Source organism: Pan paniscus, chromosome 2, assembly GCF_029289425.2.
Source record: "Pan paniscus chromosome 2, NHGRI_mPanPan1-v2.0_pri, whole genome shotgun sequence".
Taxonomy (NCBI): Eukaryota; Metazoa; Chordata; class Mammalia; order Primates; family Hominidae; genus Pan; species Pan paniscus.
Window position 1 is genome coordinate 35843471 of NC_085926.1, and position 18539 is coordinate 35862009.

The following is an 18539-nucleotide window of genomic DNA, read 5'->3' on the forward strand; positions in this document are numbered from 1 at the left end:
GTGTCTTAAAGGCGTTGGAATCCACTGGAGGACCTTTACAGACCTTAATAACACAAATTGTTTTTATTCTCCAGCAACTGCAGCATCTCCTGCCTCCCTGGGATAGTCCGCATTTATCCCCCACAGCCCTTTGTGTATGCATATGTTAGAAATGCCCAATTACTCCTCAAGCATTGATTGTTGGAGCCTGCTGAAGGTATTTTCCATTCTTAGGAAGAGGTCTTTCTAGTAATTTTTAGCTGTACACAGTATTCCTTGGAAATAATTTTCATTTATTGATGCCTGACAGTAAGCATCAGAGGAAAAGTTCCACTGGAATTCAAGAGGTTTGTCTTCACTCAATTTCCAATTATGCTGCATTTTCCTTTTATATTCTACAAATTTGATTGATTGCTTGTTTTAAGGAATGAGGTAAATTAAGCTCAGTCAACTATCTGACATGCTTGTAGCTCTGAGACAGCTGAGGAACAGGTGGTCTAAAATGCATAGCCCTTTCAGTTAATTTAGTGGACTCACTTGAATCTAATTCTAAGAAAACCCATCAAGCTGTCAATCAAAGACCCTTGAGTGAAGGGAAGGCAAAGCAACAGGATTAAAGCAAAGCAATTATATTCACCAAGCAGAAGACTTTATTTCATGAAAAGAAACAGCAATGCCAACAGATGTTAAATTGGATTAGCTGAAGTTTGTGTTTGTGTTTGGATTTGGATATATATTTTTCCCTTTAACTTTTCTGAAAAAGTCCATAGAAGTGTTCTATTTTACTTTTAAGACCAAATAAGCCACTGTATAATCTCTGTTCACTGGCTGGAATTTGCGTTTTTCTTTACTATGATGGGTGAAAAAGTTTTCTGCTTTAAAAACCAGGTCCTTGGCTTTCTGTCAGTACACATGATTTTTGAAACATGGTGTCTTCTATTCTCCATCTATTATATCCCTAATATTTATTAAAACTCCTAAACACCCAAGATAGACCAGTTAGGTGTTATAACACCTAACATAAACGAGTTCTAGAATGTAAAATAATGCCTTGTGCAGTAGGAAGTTGAAAAGCAGCAGCCCAGTAGAACAATGGGCAATGGATATGAAATGAGGGGGTTTCAAATGGCTAATTATTATCAGGAGATTCAACATTGGTTAGCAGTAATCAGGGAAATGCAAAACTGTATTGATCTGGATTGGTTACTGTATGGTAGATGCACCTGACAGTGGTAACCTGCTCATACCCTAAGAATAATCCTGTATGGCAGATGCACCTGAATGTTCAGGTTTTGGCGCTAAGGATTCCAGGAGTAGCCAACCTGGAGATCCATTCCTTATCTAAGAGGAACATCTGTGTCCCTGGCCCAGCCCCTGGAAGCATGCCATACTAGAGATCGAGACCCTTTGTTGCGGGTTAAACGAAGATTGCCAGGTGGAGGTTGTTAGGGGGAGAGTGTTAAGTGAAAATTTTGTCTAAACTGAATGCTTTCTGAAAGTGGTTGCAGTTTTTCTGCCCAGCCCACCACCACTGGACTCTCTCCCCTGTATAGAAGCTCCTGATAACACCCCATGTCTCATTCTCTGGTTCTGGGTCTCTTCTTTGGCCTCTTGAACCTGGTGCCATCCCCGTTGGAGTCAATAGAGTTTTGGCACGACAGCTACACACTGTGTTCTATTTGTAAAAAGGTATTGAGATGTACACATGTATACTTTCCTGTATGTTTATTACATTTCAATAAGGAGTTGAAAAAGGATCAGAAGGTAAAATACTTAAAAAAAGATGTCAATTTATACCCTTACAGACTGGCAAAGATTTGAGCAACTGAAATATCAAATATTTTAGAGTTGTAAAGAAATGTGGTACCTTCTGCACTCTTAGTGGGAACATAAACCGGTACTCTCTTCTGAGACAGAAAAAAAATCTGGCACTATTTAGTGGAACTGAGAATGCTCAAACTCTAGAACACAACAATCCCACTCCTGGATATAACAAAAAATTATAATTTAGGATCTCAAGGAGAAATGTAAAAGATAATGAGTAGAAATAAGAGTTCCTTAAATCTGATATTAAATAAGATATGCACATAAAGTGCCTGGGATCGTGCCTTTCACCTATGTGGACCACATACATACATGGTAACTAACGTGGCAGGGAAATGGAGAAGATAGAGATGGGAAATACCTTGTTGGATGCAAGAAGAAATGCAAAAATAACTGAACTCACAAAGTTAAATATGTTTAGGAGTAAATGACATATTTCTCCCTCGATTCCTAGGCTTGTGGAAAAAAGAGGAAACAAGAGAAAAAAATTATTTGCAGATGAGGAAGTTTATGACAAAAAGGTAATGAAGCCTGCCTGAAACAACTCAAGTTTCCAAAATGTCTCTGGAGCCACAGGAAGCCTCAAAAGCCATCCTTGGAGTTCAGATGATATCCTGAAAAGCCACTGAAGAAGACAAGGACTTATGAAGTGACAGAACAAAGCAAAGAAATTATATTCAGCTGACATAGGGAATGGCAGAAGGGTAATGAAAGAAGAAGGCCCAGAAGCTGGAGATGAATCAATGAGCAACAATACAGGCAAAAGTGAATTGGCTAGGGCTAATTGGGTTTAATAATTATCATCCCCTCCTCACGCACAAGTGCATCAAAGTAGTTTTGTATTCTCCATCATAAAGATAACCTCCCCAAATTTTATAAACCTAACAGAGAAACCCAAAGTGCCCTTTCTCTAGACTCCACTCCAGACAAATGCCTTTTTCTTTTTCTTTTTTTGTTTTTGTTTTTGTTTTTGTCCTGTTTATGTTGAAAGAAAAGACATTACAGGTGCCATCTGTTCAGCTGCATCACCTCTAGAACATTGCCTGGAGAGATCATAGAGGATCGCTATATCCCAAGGATTAACTAACTCTCCCATAGTTTCATTTCTCATGCCTTACTTTTTCAGTACAAAATACATGCTGTTAGGGATTACCAGAGAAGAAATTCACAGCAGAAACAGCCAAGGAGACAATCTTGCCTTCATCCTGAGTCCCACACAGGATGAAAGAGGTAATCAGAGGTGTTACAGCCTCTTAGACATGTGTAGACTCTTGAATTAATTACACAGTTCCACTTTCTCCTGTGTGTCTGGAAATCAAATCCAAAATAGCTACAAATTCTTTGGAGAGGACACCAATAGGTCACTAGCCAGATTCACATTTTATATCATAAGGATTGATTTTTTTTTTTTTTTTTTAACCTGGGATTGCATAAGGAGACCATTGAAACCTACATAATTGTTAAATTTGGACAGATTTTCAGCATTGTAAAGACCACGAAACCCCATTTGGCCCCCTGTGGGGTCTTATTATTGCAGTCAGTTAGCTAAATAAATGTGTAATCTGTAACTGCTGGCATAAATTACCTATTTCACAGCCTTCTCCAGAGCATGAAAAAACATCAGAGAGAGACACAGAAATTCTTTTTTTGTAATGCCATTTACTGTGGGCAAATTGATGAAACAGCTTATGTGTCTCTTTCACTAAGCAAGTGACCCCTGAAGGGGAATGCATAGCAGCTGGAATTGTTCAGCCAATCAAGGCAAGCAGGTGTAGATGTGACCTACTCGACTTTGCAGCTCAACTTCACAGACTTTACAGATGGGTTAAAGTCTTGCTGTTTTCTCAAAGCTTGGGCCTGTGTCAGCAGTGGCGGCGGCGGCGGCAGCAGCAGCAGCAGCAGCAGCATTGCCAGGGAGCTTATTGGCACACAGATCCTTGGGCCTCACCCCGGACCCACCCGAACAGAATCTGCATTTAAAGCTCCCCAGATGATTCATGTGCACAATAAAGACTGAGAAGAATTGGTTTGAAGATATGATACTGAGCTGATAAAAAACTGCCCCCGAAGCTATCTGAGGTCTAAGCTCACCACTGAGACATGAGGAAGAAGGATATATGTACTGTATTTGTTTACATGGGCTCTGGAATCAGAAAAAAAGGATACAAACACTGGATCAACCTTTACTAGTTCCGTGCCCTTGGGTAAGTTGTCAATCTCTTTACTTTCAGGTCCCTTAACTCTAAAGTGGGATAATAATATTACTTCATAGGATTGCAATATTCATGCTGAGCTCAGAGAACGTTGCCTCTGAGCCCTCAATATCAGTTCTCTTTCAATAGTAGTATGATTCGAAGATATAGATACTGATGGCATAATTTGGGAAAGCATAACTGAGTCCTATCACCTCTGCTGCAGACCTTGATTATCCTTGATTATAAATACTGTTGCAGGGTCCTCTGCTTGCCTCCTCCTGGCTCAGTTCTCTGCAAGAAAACGTGGATCCTCCAATGTCAGATTCTAATACATTTCTCAGTTCCACTGATATTGGGTAAGAGACCACTTTTTACAACATCCTAAGGTCTTACATGGTGAATAAGGTAAGGCAAAGAAAATGTATAGGGATCCTTTCCATGCCAATAGCACTCACACAAACATGATGAATGTTTCTAAAACCCACCGGACTTTCTGTAAGAAGTGGGGCAAGCACCAACCTCACAAAGTAACACAGTACAAGAAGGGCAAGGATTCTCTGTAGGCCCAGGGAAAGTGGCGTTCTAACAGGAGGCAGAGTGGCTATGGTAGGCAGACTAAGTAGATTTTCTGGAAAAAGGCTAAAACTACAAAGATTGTGCTAAAGCTTGAGGGTATGGAGCCCAACTGCAGATCTAAGGAAATGCTGGCTATTAAAATATGCAAGCATTTTGAACTGGGAGGAAATAAGAGAAAGTGCCAAGAGATCCAGTTCTAAGTGTCATCTTTTGTTTTATTACTGTATTAGCCCATTTTCACACTGATGATAAAGACATATCTGAGACTGGACAATTTACAAAAATAAGAGGTTTAATTGAACTCAATTCCACGTGGCTGGGGAGGCCTCACAATCATGGTGGAAGGTAAGGGAGTTGAGGATATGTATAATGGGTATAAACATACATTTAAACAGAAAAAAATAAGTTACAATGTTTGATAGCAGAGTAGGATGACTAGAGTTGACAACAATGTATTGTATATTTCAAAATAGCTAAGAGGGGCCTGCAAGTGTTTCTAACACGTAAAAATCATAAATACTTGAAGTGATGGATATTCAAACAACTCTGACTCGATCATTATACATTCTATGCATATAACAAAATACTACACATACCCCATAAAAATGTATAAACATATGTCAATAAAAAGTGAGAGAAGGACTGGGCGCAGTGGCTCACGCCTGTAATCCCAGCACTTTGGGAGGCCAAGGCAGACGGATCACTATGTCAGGCGTTGGAGACCAGCCTTGCCAACACAGTGAAATTCTGTCTCTACTAAAAAAATACAAAAATTAGCTGGGCATGGTGGTGGGCGCCTGTAATCCCAGCTACTCGGGAGGCTGAGGCTGGAGAATCGCTTGAACCTGGGAGGCGGAGCTTGCAGTAAGCCAAGATTGCGCCAATGCACTCCAATGCAACCCAGGCAACAATGAAAGACTGTCTCAAAAAAAAAAAAGTGAGAAAAGACACTTATTATAGCACATATAACTGACAAATGGCTATGAATATGTAAAGAAGTCATATAAATCAATAATAAAATATAACCTATTTTTTAATTGGCAAAATACTTAAATATGAACTTCATAAAAGAGAATACTAAAAATGCCATAAACATGAAAATGTGCTCAATCTCATTAGTCATTATGGGAATGCAAATTAAAAAGACAATGAGTTACTATTATATTTTACTAGAATAGTGAAAATTTAAAAGACCGAGAAATTCAAGTGTTGCCAAATATGTGGTACATTTTGAGGGCTCATTCACAGCTGCTAGAAGTACAAATTGAAATTACTGTCTTAAAAAATTATTTAGTGTTACATACCAAAGTTTAATATGTCTGTACACTACAATTCTACTTCTGGTTAAATATAAATTTAGAAATAAAATGAAAACATACTGTATAATGTGTATATAAAATATATCCACTTTTGCACCAAAATGCATGCATAAGAATTTTTATAGCAGTGTTTTTCATAAGAACCAAAATTTGGAATTTGAATATGGCTCAAAGTCCATCAAGTCTAAATAATCATGATATATATTTATACAATAGAGTACTTCACATACAACAATGAAAATCAACATTTCACAGTTAGTTATACACAGAAACATGGATGAAACTCACAGAGAAACTAAGTGAGCCAAAAAAGCCAATGCAATAGACTATTTTGTATACAGGGGTTACCTATAAGATAGGGATTGCCTTTTCAGAAAAAGGAAAGGATAATTATCAGGAAGACCAAAAGGTAGCTTTTAAGGTTCTGGTATCCCATGTCTTTACCTAGTGAGAATTACATAGGTGTACTCATGTTCTGATAGTAAATATGTGACATTTTCCTGCATGTGTTATACTGTAATAAAAACTTAAAACATAGGGGGTTATTTAGTGGCTACAGAATCTCGGTTTGGGAAAATGAAAAATTTCATGAGATAGATAGTGGCAATGGTTGCACAACAATGTGAATGTACTTAATGTCCCTGAACTGTACACTAAAACACGGTTAAAATAGTAAATTTTAAATTATGTATATTTTACAATGACAAACTTTAAAAATAAAATAAATGCAAATAAAATCATGTAAGAAGAAAAGCTGTGAGATGACTCATTAACACAGCATTGGTTAAAGTACAGAGGAGAGTTGATCAACACGCTTAGGTACCCCAGCAGACATTATGTTATGTGGAGCAGTATGGGGAATTACCAGAGAATGCTGAGCAGATGTGTGTCATATTCCAAGGTAAATTCTGTTAACTCTGTGAAACTGGTAGTGATACATGAAATTAATATGTAATACACAAAATTAATCAAAGTAAGAATCAAAAGTTTCCCAAATCCCAAAGCAGTTTTTATTTTGTGAAAACAAAAACAAGCAGACAGCAATTTGAGAATGTAGGAGCTTTTAGCTGATTGCTGTGTTTCACTCGCGTCCGTGTGAAGATACCACCAAACAGGCTTTGTGTGAGCAATAACGCCGTTTATTTCACCTGGGTGCAGGTAGGCTGAGTCCAAAAAGGGAGTCAGTGAAGGGAGATAAGGGTGGGGCCGTTTTATAGGATTTGGGTAGATAAAGGAAAATTACAGTCAAAGGGGGGTTGTTCTCTGGCAGGCAGAGTGGGGGTCACAAGGTGCTCAGTAGGGGAGCTTTTGAGCCAGGATGAGCCAGGAGAAGGAATTTCACAAGACAATGTCATCAGTTAAGGCAGGAACCGGCCATCTGGATGTGTACGTGCAGGTCACAGGGGATATGATGGCTTAGCTTGGGCTCAGAGGCCTGACATTCCTGTCTTCTTATGTTAATAAGAAAAATGAAATGAAATAGTGGTAAAGTGTTGGGACAGTGAAAATTTTGGGGGGTGTTATGGAGAGATAATGGGTGATGTTTCTCAGGGCTGCTTTGAGCGGGATTAGGGGCGGCGTGGGAACCTAGAGTGGGAGAGATTAAGCTGAAGGAAGATTTTGTGGTAAGGGGTGATATTGTGGGGTTTTTAGAAGAAACATTTGTCGTGTAGAATTATTGGTTATGCCCCGGATACGGTTTTTTATGAATTGAAAAACTAAATGGAATAAGAGAAGGAAAAAAACAGGTATAAAAGGTCCAATAATTGGAAGGACCTAGGACATCTGATTAGGGAGTGCCTAAGGAGATTCAGCATAGTCCTGCCAGCAAAGATTATTTATTTACTTCAAGAGTTTAGAGTGGCAGTTTGGGGATAGCACCAGGAGATATCAGCTGTGATGGCTTGGAGAAACAGTGTAAACTGGCAATGTAAACAAGAGCAGGGCATGTATGAGTAGTTGAGAACGGTGAATAAGTATGACTAGACAGAAGATAGTAGGGATGACAAGTTTTTTGGGGGCACAGTCTAAGTTGGTCCAGTGTCTGGAATGAGACTGGGGCCTAATAAAAAGGAGCATCTATACGGGAGCTCAAATGGGCTGTACCCTGTAGCATTCTGAGGACACGTCTGACTTCTGAGGAGGGAAAGTGGTAAAAGTATTGTCCAGTCCTTTTTAAGTTGGTGGCTGAGCTTGGTGAGGTGTGTTTTTAAAAGACCTTTAGTCCATTCTACTTTTCCTGAAGACGGAGGACCGTAAGGGATATAAAGGTTTCACTGAATACTAAGAACCTGAAAAACTGCTTGGCTGATTTGACTAATAAAGGCTGGTCTGTTATCAGACTGTATAGAGGTGGGAAGGCTAAACTGAGGAATTATGTCTGACAGAAGGGAAGAAATGACTGCGGTGGCCATCTCAGAGCCTGTAGGAAAGGCCTCTACGCATCCAGTCAAAGTCTCTACCTAGACTAAGAGGTATTTTAGTTTTCTGACTTGGGGCATGTTGAGTAAAGCCAATTTGCCAGTCTTGGGCGGGGGCAAATTCCTGAGCTTGATGTATAGGGAAGGGAGGGGGCCTGAATAATCCCTGAGGAGTAGTAGAATAGCAGATGGAACACTGAGAAGTTATTTCCTTGAGGATAGATTTCCACGATGGAAAGGAAACGAGAGGTTCTAAGAGGCGGGCTAGTGGTTTGTACTATAGCATAGCCTGCCTTTGCTGGTGTGTGGTGATTAGGCCTGGTGGAACTGCCATCAATAAATCAAGCGTGATCAGGGTAAGGAACAGGAAAGAAGGAAATATGGGGAAATGGGGTGAATGTCAGGTGGATCAGAGAGATACAGTCATGGAGGTCAGGTGTGGTATCAGAAATAATGTGGAAGGCCAGATTGAAGTCCTGGCCAGGAACAATGTTAATTATGGGACTTAACAAAGAGTGAGTACAGCTGAAGGAGCTGGGAAGCAGAAAGTATGTGTCAGGTATGAGGAAGAAAATAGATTTTGGAAGTTATGAGAAATGTAGAGAGTGAGTTGAGCATAGTTTGTGATTTTGAGGGCCTCTAAAAGTATTAGGGTGGCAGCAGCCACTGCACGGAGACATGATGGCTAGGCTAAAACAGTAAGGTCAAGTTGTTTGGACAGAAAGGCTACAGGGTGCAGTCCTGGCTCTTGTGTAAGAACTCTGACTGCACTAACCATGCCTAGGAAGGAAAGGAGTTGTTGTTTTGTAAGGGATTGAGGTTTGGGAGATTACTCGGACACAATCAGCAGGGAGAGCACGTGTGTTTTTATGAGAATTATGCCGAGATAGGTAACAGATGAGGATAAAATTTGGGCTTGATTGAAGTAATGGGACCTGTCTGTGAAGCCTTGTGGTGGTACAGCCCAGGTAATTTGCTGAGCCTAATGGGTGTCAGGGTCAGTCTAAGTGAAAGCAAAGAGAGGCTGGGATGAAGGGTGCAAAGGAATAGTAAAGAAAGCATGTTTGAGATCCAGAACAGAATAATGGGTTGTAGAGGGAGGTATTGAGGATAGGAGAGTATATGGGTTTGGCACCATGGGGCGGATAGGCAAAACAATTTGGGTGATAAGGCGCAGATTCTGAACTAACCTGTAAGCCTTGTCTGGTTTTAGGACAGGTAAAATGGGGGAATTGTAAGAAGAGTTTATAGGCTTTAAAAGGCCATGCTGTAACAGGCAAGTGATAACAGGCTTTAATCCTTTCAAAGCACGCTGTGGCATGGGATATTGGCATTGAGCGGGGTAACAGTGATTAGGTTTTAATGGGATGGTAAGGGGTGCATGATCCATTGCTAAGAAGGGAGTAGAGTTGTCTTATACTTGTGGGTTAAGGTGGGGAGATACAAGGGGAGGATGTGAAGGAGGCTTTGAACTGGGGGAAAAGGCGGCAATGAGGTATGGCTGTAGCCCAGGAATAGTCAGGAAAGCAGATAATTTAGTTAAAGTGTCTCGGCCTAATAAGGGAACTGGGCAGGTGGGGATAACTAAAAAGGAGTGCTCAAAAGAGTATCGTCTAAGTTGGCACCAGAGTTGGGGAGTTTTAAGAGGTTTAGAAGCCTGGCCGTCAATACCCACAACAGTTATGGAAGCAAGGGAAAGAGGCCCTTAAAAAGACGGTAATGCAGAGTGAGTAGCCTCCGTATTGATTAAGAAGGGGACGGACTTACCCTCCACTGTGAGAGTTACCTAGAGTGTCTGTGATGGTCCTGTAGGCTTCTGAGATGATTGGGCAGTGTCAGTGTTCAGCTGCTAAGCTGAGAAGATCTGGGAAGGAGTCAGTCAGAGAGCCTTGGTCCAGAGTTCCAGGGGCTCGGAAGTGGCTGCCAGGTGAGTTGAACAGTCCAATTTTCAGTGGGGTCCCGCACAGATGGGACACGGCTTAGGAGGAATCCTGGGCTGTGGGCATTCCTTGGCCCAATGGCCAGATTTCCAGCCCTTGTAGAAAGCTCCTGGGGGAGGAGGTTCTGGAGGAAACCCTGGCAGCTGTGTTTCAGGCGTTTGGAGTTCTTGTGTGCTGGAGATGTGGCTGGGGTTTGTCTCACAGTGGAAGCAAAGAATTGCAACTCAGAAATATGTTGCTACTTGGCTGCCTCTATTATTGTACACCTTGAAGGTGAGGTTAATTAAGTCCTGTTGTGGGGTTTGAGGGCCAGAATTTAATTTTTGGAGTTTTATTTAATGTCAGGGCAGGTTGGGTAATAAAATGTACATTGAGAATAAGACGGCCTTTTGACCTTTTAGGGTCTAGGGCTGTCAAGCGTCTCAGGGTCGCTACCGAATGAGCCATGAAACTGGGCTGGGTTTTTCATATTTGATGAAAGAGCCTAAATGCTCACTGATTTGGGAGAGGTCTGATAAAGAAAAAGGAGCATTAACCTTGACTATGCCTTTAGCTTTAGCCACCTTTTTAAGAGGAAATTGCTGGGCAGGTGGGGGAGGGCTACTCACGGAATGAAACTGTAAACTGGACCGGATGTCAGGAGGGGAGGTGATAAAAAGATTATAGGGTGGAGGAGCAGAGGCTGAGGAAGAATTGGGACCTAGCTTGGCCTGGTGAGGAGCAGCCTGGGGAGGAGGGGAGAGGTCAGATGGATCTGTAGAAAAGGAAGATTAGAAAGACTCAGCAACGCTTGGGGTTGGAACTGAGAGGACAGGTGGGAGGGAAAGAAGGAAGATTTGGACGAGTTGCACCGGGCACAGAGACTAGGGAGGGACCGATGTGTAAAAGAATGCCTGGACATCAGGCACCTCAGACAATTTGCCTATTTTTTGACAAAAATTATTTAGGTCTTGTAGGATGGAGAAATCAAAAGTGCCATTTTCTGGCCATTTAGAACAGCTGTCAAGTTTGTATTGGGGTCAAGCAGCATTGCAGAAGAAAATAAGGCATTTAGGTTTTAGGTCAGGTGAGAGTTGAAGAGGTTTTATGTTAGTAAGAACACAGGCTAAGGGAGAAGAAGGAGGAATGGAGGGTGGAAGATTGCCTATAGTGAAGGAGGCAAGTTTAAAGAAAAGGGAGAGTAGAGACACAGAGAGAAGCGGTTCGGAGGCTCTTACCTTCCAGAAAAGCGGGAAAGTGGTCGGGGCACAGAGATATGAGGTCGGGGTATGGAAATAAGGGATTGGAGCACAGAGATATAAGAGGTCGGAGCACGGAAATAAGGGATCGGGGCACAGAGATAAGAGGTCGGGGCACGGAAATAAGGGATTGGGGATTCTTGCCCCCTAGAAAAGTGGGACTTGCCAATAAGGGTGAAGGAGAAGGGGTTGAGGGGTTCTTGCCCCTCCCCCAGAAAAGCAGAGAAAGGGTAGAGACATGGAGAGAAGGGGTTAGGGTACTTGCCCCTCCCCCAGAAAAGCAGGACTTACCGCTAAGGGTGAAGGACCAAGACAGGCATCCCTGCGTGATCTGACACCTCTGAAACGTGAGTGAATAATCAGAGAGGCATCCCTGCAATGATTAAACACCAAGGGAAGGCTGCCTTCCCAGTCCGTGACCGGCGCCAGAGTTTTGGGTCCATGGATAAAATGTGTCTCCTTTGTCTCTACCAGAAAATGAAAGGAATTGAAATTAAGAGAAGGGAGAGATTGAAGTGTGGCGCCAAGATTGAAAGGAGAAAGAGGTTGAGGGATAGTGAGGGAGGTTGGAGAAGAGAGTAAAAAGAGGCCTCTTACCGGATTTAAAATTGGTGAGATGTTTCTTGGGCTGGTCGGTCTGAGGACCTGAGGTCGTAGGTGGACCTTTCTCACAGAGCAAAGAGCAGAAGGACAGGGGATTGATCTCCCAAGGGAGGTCCCCTGATCTGAGTCATGGCACCAAATTTCACTCGGGTCCGTGTGAAGAGACCACCAAACAGCCTTTGTGTGAGCAATAAAGCTGTTTATTTCACCTGGGTGCAGGTGGGCTGAGTCCAAAAAGAGAGTCAGTGAAGGGAGATAAGGGTGGGGCCATTTTATAGGATTTGGGTAGATAAAGGAAAATTACAGTCAACGGGGTGTTGTTCTCTGGTGGGCAGGAGTGGTTGGTCACAAGGTGCTCAGTAGGGGAGCTTTTGAGCCAGGATGAGCCAGGAGAAGGAATTTCACAAGACAATGTCATCAGTTAAGGCAGGAACCGGCCATCTGGATGTGTACGTGCAGGTCACAGGGGATATGATATTAGCTTGGGCTCAGAGGCCTGACATTGTGTCTCGTAAGAAAGACGTGGGAGACGGAGGGCTCTGAGATATACAGTAAAGGAGGTGTCTTTGGCTATGTCTAACCCTGAGCTCCTAGACCAGATTACAGAAACCAGGAAAAATAGGATTGGTGATTGGACATTAATTTTTGTGTACATCTCAGCTAGTGAGATAATAAGAACCTAATCACAATAATTTCTAGGATTAAAACATCACCATCACACAAAATTTACAATAGATGCACAACACAGCCAACTTGATAAAGCAAAGTGTCAATTTTTATATATATACATGAATAGATAACTATAAAAATTAATTCTTAGGGATGCTTGGTGCTGATCTCAGTGGAGCAGCCTAGGTCGGGACATTGAATTTCTGAATTCAATGCACCTGACTTTGGATTTCCTTCAGAGCTAAGCCCACTTCCACAATTTTTATATTTCAAGTCGAGTGTTTTATAGTACTTGTATTTTGTGTCTGTTTCATTTCTTTTGCTTGTTAATTGATTTTTCATTTATTCAGTTGTTATTTATCCAGACTCATTGAATTATGAATGGTGCTAATGGAATTTAAAGATGAAAGACATCTGAAACTACACCACAAAACACTTATATTCTAGTAAGTTACATCCAAACAAGCAATTACTATAACCATAAAAGATGAAGTAAGTCTCCCCACATCACACTTTCTTTTCAAATGTACCCCCCTGCTATCCCTACAGGATACCTCTTGCATTCCTTCTTTTCTAACATCTTTCCTTACACTTCATTGTTTATTCCTCTGCTCACCGGCACTCACACTGACTTTGAATACAAGTTTAGAATTGGTCTAACGAATGGATAACAAGAATGTATTTCCTCTGCTGTTTTAAATAACATTGTTTCCAGCTGAATTATCTCTTTCAGTTTGTATGTACATCCTGAGAGATCATTGCCTAATTTTAGTTAAAGAAAAATGACAAGTGGAGTATGTTCTCATGATGTCTGTGTAGCAGCAGCTTTTCAGTGAACATGGAAACTTGATAGTTTTCATCTCAGAAGAAAATAAAAATTAGGCAGAGACAGTAATGGTGCATTAGACAATAAAAAATATTGAGAATATATGGAAGCAAATAGAGAAATAGATATACTTTTAAGTTTGGCTCCAAATCCAATAAACATTGCCAGAAAATAGCACAGTTTACAATTGGAAGATATGGCTGATTGTAGGGCCCATTGCTGGACAGAGAGGAATGCATAGGCTGTTGGAATTTTTGTTTGTTTTTTCTGTCTTTGATCACAAGGGCTCGTGATGCCAGAAGCTCCCAACAACAAATAATGATTCCTGTTGACCATGGTCCATGTTGCAATTTCCATGCTTACCTGTCTGTAGCATAAGCCAAGTCAATTATTCATAGCATCAGCAACTTGACTTCCCCCATTTCCAGGATGCTTCTTCAACATTCTAATCCTAAAATGTGAACATCTTAATGCTGATATATGATGTATTAAATAAGAATCAACTGTCTCTAACTCTCCAAATTGACCCTTCAAGGGAAAAGAGAGGCTAACTTTAAAAAAAAAACAAAAAACTAGTTTTCCAGGGTCACCACCTCCCAAAAGACAAAATAGAACAAAACAAAGCCAAAACAGCTTCACTCTGTATTAAAATACAAGCGGTTATGAAGTTTTAACAACTGTATACATTAAACTTGCTCTCAGGTGGATTTTCACCTGTTTATCCCCACTGCCAGTGTTCCAGTACAAGCCCTCATCATCACGTTCTGGATTGTGACTGCCACTGCCAGCTAACTCTTCTCCCAACTTCTAACTCAAATTAATGGAGTGGACTCTCCAAATAGATCTGATCATCCATGGCTTCCCATTGTCATGGGGATTGCATTCAAATTCTTCCATGTGGAATACAAAGTCTGTCACCATCAGGTCCCAAACAATCTTTTCTCCTCTGTCCAGAACTTCCCTCAGCTTGCCCCAGATTTCCTGTGCTCTTCATGTGCTAACTTCTGAAGATCTCCTACTGTGCTGCCTTTATTCAAGCAGTTTCCCCTTCCAGGAACTCCTTTCGTGTTACCAGCCATTTGTGTTGTGTATAATATCAAGTTTAAAACTGAATTCTGTGGTCGCCCTCTTCGAAAAAGTTATTATGTATTTTTATTTTCCCATCCTAAGGCTTCCATGATCTGATCCCTGCCTACGTCTCCCCTCTAGAACTCCCTCTTTTCTTCCTCTTCCGAGGTCTCCATTCTCTATGGGCTGATTCTTCCTTTTCTCCTGGTACATTTCTCCTATTCCTGTCTCAGGCTTCTTCCTATAAACCATTACTGTATGTGAATCTTGCCTCCATGGTCACTCCTAGAGAGATTACGACTCACTGCCAACGTTCTGACTTATCACACATTAATTCTTTATTCACACATATTCACTTTCTAAGTAAATGGGTAATTGTTACGACTACTGGACTGAAATCTCCCTGAGGTCAGGGGTAGTGACCTGATTGTCCTTTGCCTACATCTATAACATAGTAACTATTCATTATTTGCTGAAAGACCTCACTATAATAATGAAGTAAATATAACATTTAAATAAAAAAATATATTAATCATAATAAAAATAATAAAAGTGCATTATAGAATAATTACAGACTGTCAAACCACCATCATTTTCTCCACTAAATGCAGTGACTTTCCAAGAGAATGTGTCTTCATAAAACATCATAATTTGAGAATATTTTTAACTAATTGGAGAAAAGGCATTAGGAAGTCTTATTTATTTCAAATTCACACAATCTCATGTGTAAGTGTTCTTTGAGGTTACTATGTTTAAAGTACACAATAAGAATAACTTAATTTTCTTGTTTATGTATAAATTTTTGCTAAAGCATTTATAGTAGCATTATCTAATAAACTTATCTCCTTAAAATATGATTGGCTATCAAATAGTTTGAAACTAAATAATACAAAAAGAAAAGCATAAAATCAAATACTTTTACTCAAATTCCACGGATTCCAATGAAAGGAATGTCAGTTGGGATATTTTTACTATGTTTAAGCTTCTAATACTATCAGTTACATTTTAGCCAGTTCACATAACCCTAATGTTGATTGAAAATTGCCATGTGCTCTACATATTTCTCATGTGAAGACACTTATGACATCTCTTTCAGAGGGGAAGCTTTTTCAAGTTAGAAAAGTCTTTAGTATTATTGTTACAGCTATGATTTGGGGGTACACTGCTCTGGGCAAACAATAATGAAGGTCACTGAATCAAGTCTGGACTTTGGGCAGAAGGCTAAGAGATATTATGGTGCCCATTGTGAAAATAAATTATTTGGTTTGGGCATAGCTGAATACACTGTGGGACTGCACTCCATTCAAAGAATCTATTCTATTCTTTTTCCTAAGACAGATATGACAGCAACACTGCACCTTAGACTTGGGTGCCAAGTGGTCTGAGATCAGATTGTTCAGCAAAGTGCTAAGAATTGCCAGGCTTCAAGCAGTCCATGTAGAAAATGTGGGAGTTCTGGTCCTGTAGGACTTGAGTTTGGGCACAGCTCTTCCCCCCGGGAGGAGAAGACCAAAACATTCATACAAGGCAACCTGGGGGAGCTCTGAGGTAACTCATTAGAAATTCTGGCTGCCATCTCCATGCATACCTTCCCTATTCACAGGCTCTTGTTTTCATGATGACCGAGTAGACACTGAGTCCAAAATATTTTTTTCTTTCTCTCTAAGGCACTGAATATAGAATGGCCTGGAAACTTGACTTGTTAACAACCAATCAAAGGAGAAATTAATCTTTCAGTGATAACTGGATGAATATAAGAACACAGAAAAAAAGGTAAGGCAACTGTTCTTTCTGTGAATACCTGCTCACGCCTGTTAAATCATCTATTCCTACAATGCCTCTGTGAAGTACATGTTACTAGTCCTCTTATAAAACTAGAAAAGCTCCTTAAAACTAGAAAAAGGAGAATCAGTATGCTGAATAAGTGACCCAAGACTTCATTGCTCCTGAAAGGCAGTCTTGTCTGAATCCAGACACCATTTGTTGGGGCAGATTTTCTGTGGTTCTCTTCGGAGTTACTATACACACAAAACAGTTTGTTTTATAACTATACAAACTGCATGAGTCAGTGATTTTTGTGTTATCTGCCGGCCCAAGATACTGTGTCAGTTACTTTCTTTTTTCGTTCCTACTCCATTTAATCCTCCACTTCAATAGATTTGCTCAAATTCTAATTAAATCAAAAATCAGGGGTTTTCTAACTTTCTTTAATTGATGAATTCCATTTAAAAAGTAAAGTCTAAGTCAGAAATCCACAAAATATAAATGACCACAGAGAAACTGCTTTGATTGAACTTGGGGTGGGAGATCCACAGACACACCTTTTACTCAAATATAAATAAGGTGTCCCTGAACATTTTTTGAATACTGAATACTGAAGTTTCATGGACCATGCCAATTTGAAAGCCACTGCTTTCATCAGAAGGTTTGCTATAGAAAACAAGTGTCATGTCTAGCCACGAGTTTTCTGGTTACTTTTCTCTGTCTTGGACAGAGAAGGCCATTCCCAGCAGGAGAAGTGATGGTGGCTCACAATCTGTTGAGTTGCAGCAGCAGCAGCAAATGAAGGACAGCATTTCTCTAAAGTTTTAACTCACAAAATGGGGAAAATCACCTCATTACCCCAGAGGCCTGTTACTGTAACTCAATTGTATGGTATACAAATGTTTATGTCATAAAAATTATGCTTTCTATATATCATGTTGGAAATTCAACTACCCTCACCCTTACAGTAAACTCCTATGACATTGTGTGGATTTGCAGTTTGAGTCCATTTGTCTTTCTGATCCATTAATAGTGCATTTATCATCAAATGAACTTAAAATTATTTGCTCCTGTTTGCTTTCAACAATGTGGATGACCAAGGCATTGACATTGGCTGATGAATTTCACTATAGGGCTTAGATTATGAGTACACAGGAGGCTGGTACAGATTTAATGAAAGGGGAGAATAAGAGATTCAGGAGAAGGTAGAAATCAGAACAAAATGCAATCACTGAAAAATTTACCCTTTGTAATAGTGCTTCTGCAAATATGAGGTTACAAACATAGCTTCTCTGTCTGACATTGACAAGGAGGGCCCTACAAGTGTTTACATCATTCCTGCATCAATAGATTTTACTTACTGATTTGTTCCCAGAGCCTAAAATGGGAATGAATATTATACTTGTCTTTATTTCTGAGTGGTAAGAAAAAACAAGATTTGTGTGAAACCAGTGTTGCCTTGGCCTCAATTTGTCATTTAAAATACATAAAGATATTCAGCTGCTTCAATTCAGTGAGTTAATCAGATAGTCATTTCAGAGACTGTAATGTCAGACATCAACTCTCTATGGGCTCCTTCAGCCATTACACCTATACAATCACTTCTACCTTTAAAACAAAATCAATAGTAACAACAATAACAAAAAGTGACTTTTCTGTTCCTTCTAGGAATTATCCAGTTTGTGCTTTCAAAGCCAAACAATAAGCCATCTCCTAACTCAATCTCCGCATCACCAGCTTCATTCTGGATTCTAAAACTTGACTTTCCTTAATGCCGTAACCTAATTCTCCCCTTTTAAGGAGCAGGGAGCACAACATCAGGAACTCCATGGTGTGTCTGGAGTTTTCAGGCTGTTTGGGGTGGCCCTGAACTTGCCCAGAACTCATCGAGTTACCTTAGAAGTATTCAGAAAGAGAGAGGAGACTGTCTTTAAGCAGTAAGTCTAACCGAACCATGAATTCTAAGTGGAAAATAGGAAGAGCAGGAAAACTCTGGGGAGAAGCAATGAGAAGGAAAACTGGGGTCCAGATGTGGAATTTCTCCATTTTTTATAAAGAAACTAATCCACACTAATATAAGCAAGGACTAAACATTGGCACAGAATTTCCTAATTTCAG

The 18539-nt window shown here is 40.4% G+C and overlaps 1 long non-coding RNA gene across 3 annotated transcripts in view; it reads left to right on the forward strand.

Moving 5' to 3' along the window:
- Positions 1-2275: 2275 nt before the first annotated feature.
- Positions 2276-18539, forward strand: part of LOC134729949 (uncharacterized) — a 224230-nt gene continuing 207966 nt past the window's right edge. For all 3 annotated transcript variants that reach the window (XR_010111524.1, XR_010111523.1, XR_010111525.1), the window contains exons 1-2: positions 2276-4007; positions 16325-16430. This is a non-coding gene — a long non-coding RNA (uncharacterized LOC134729949). The remainder of the gene's footprint in view (positions 4008-16324; positions 16431-18539) is intronic.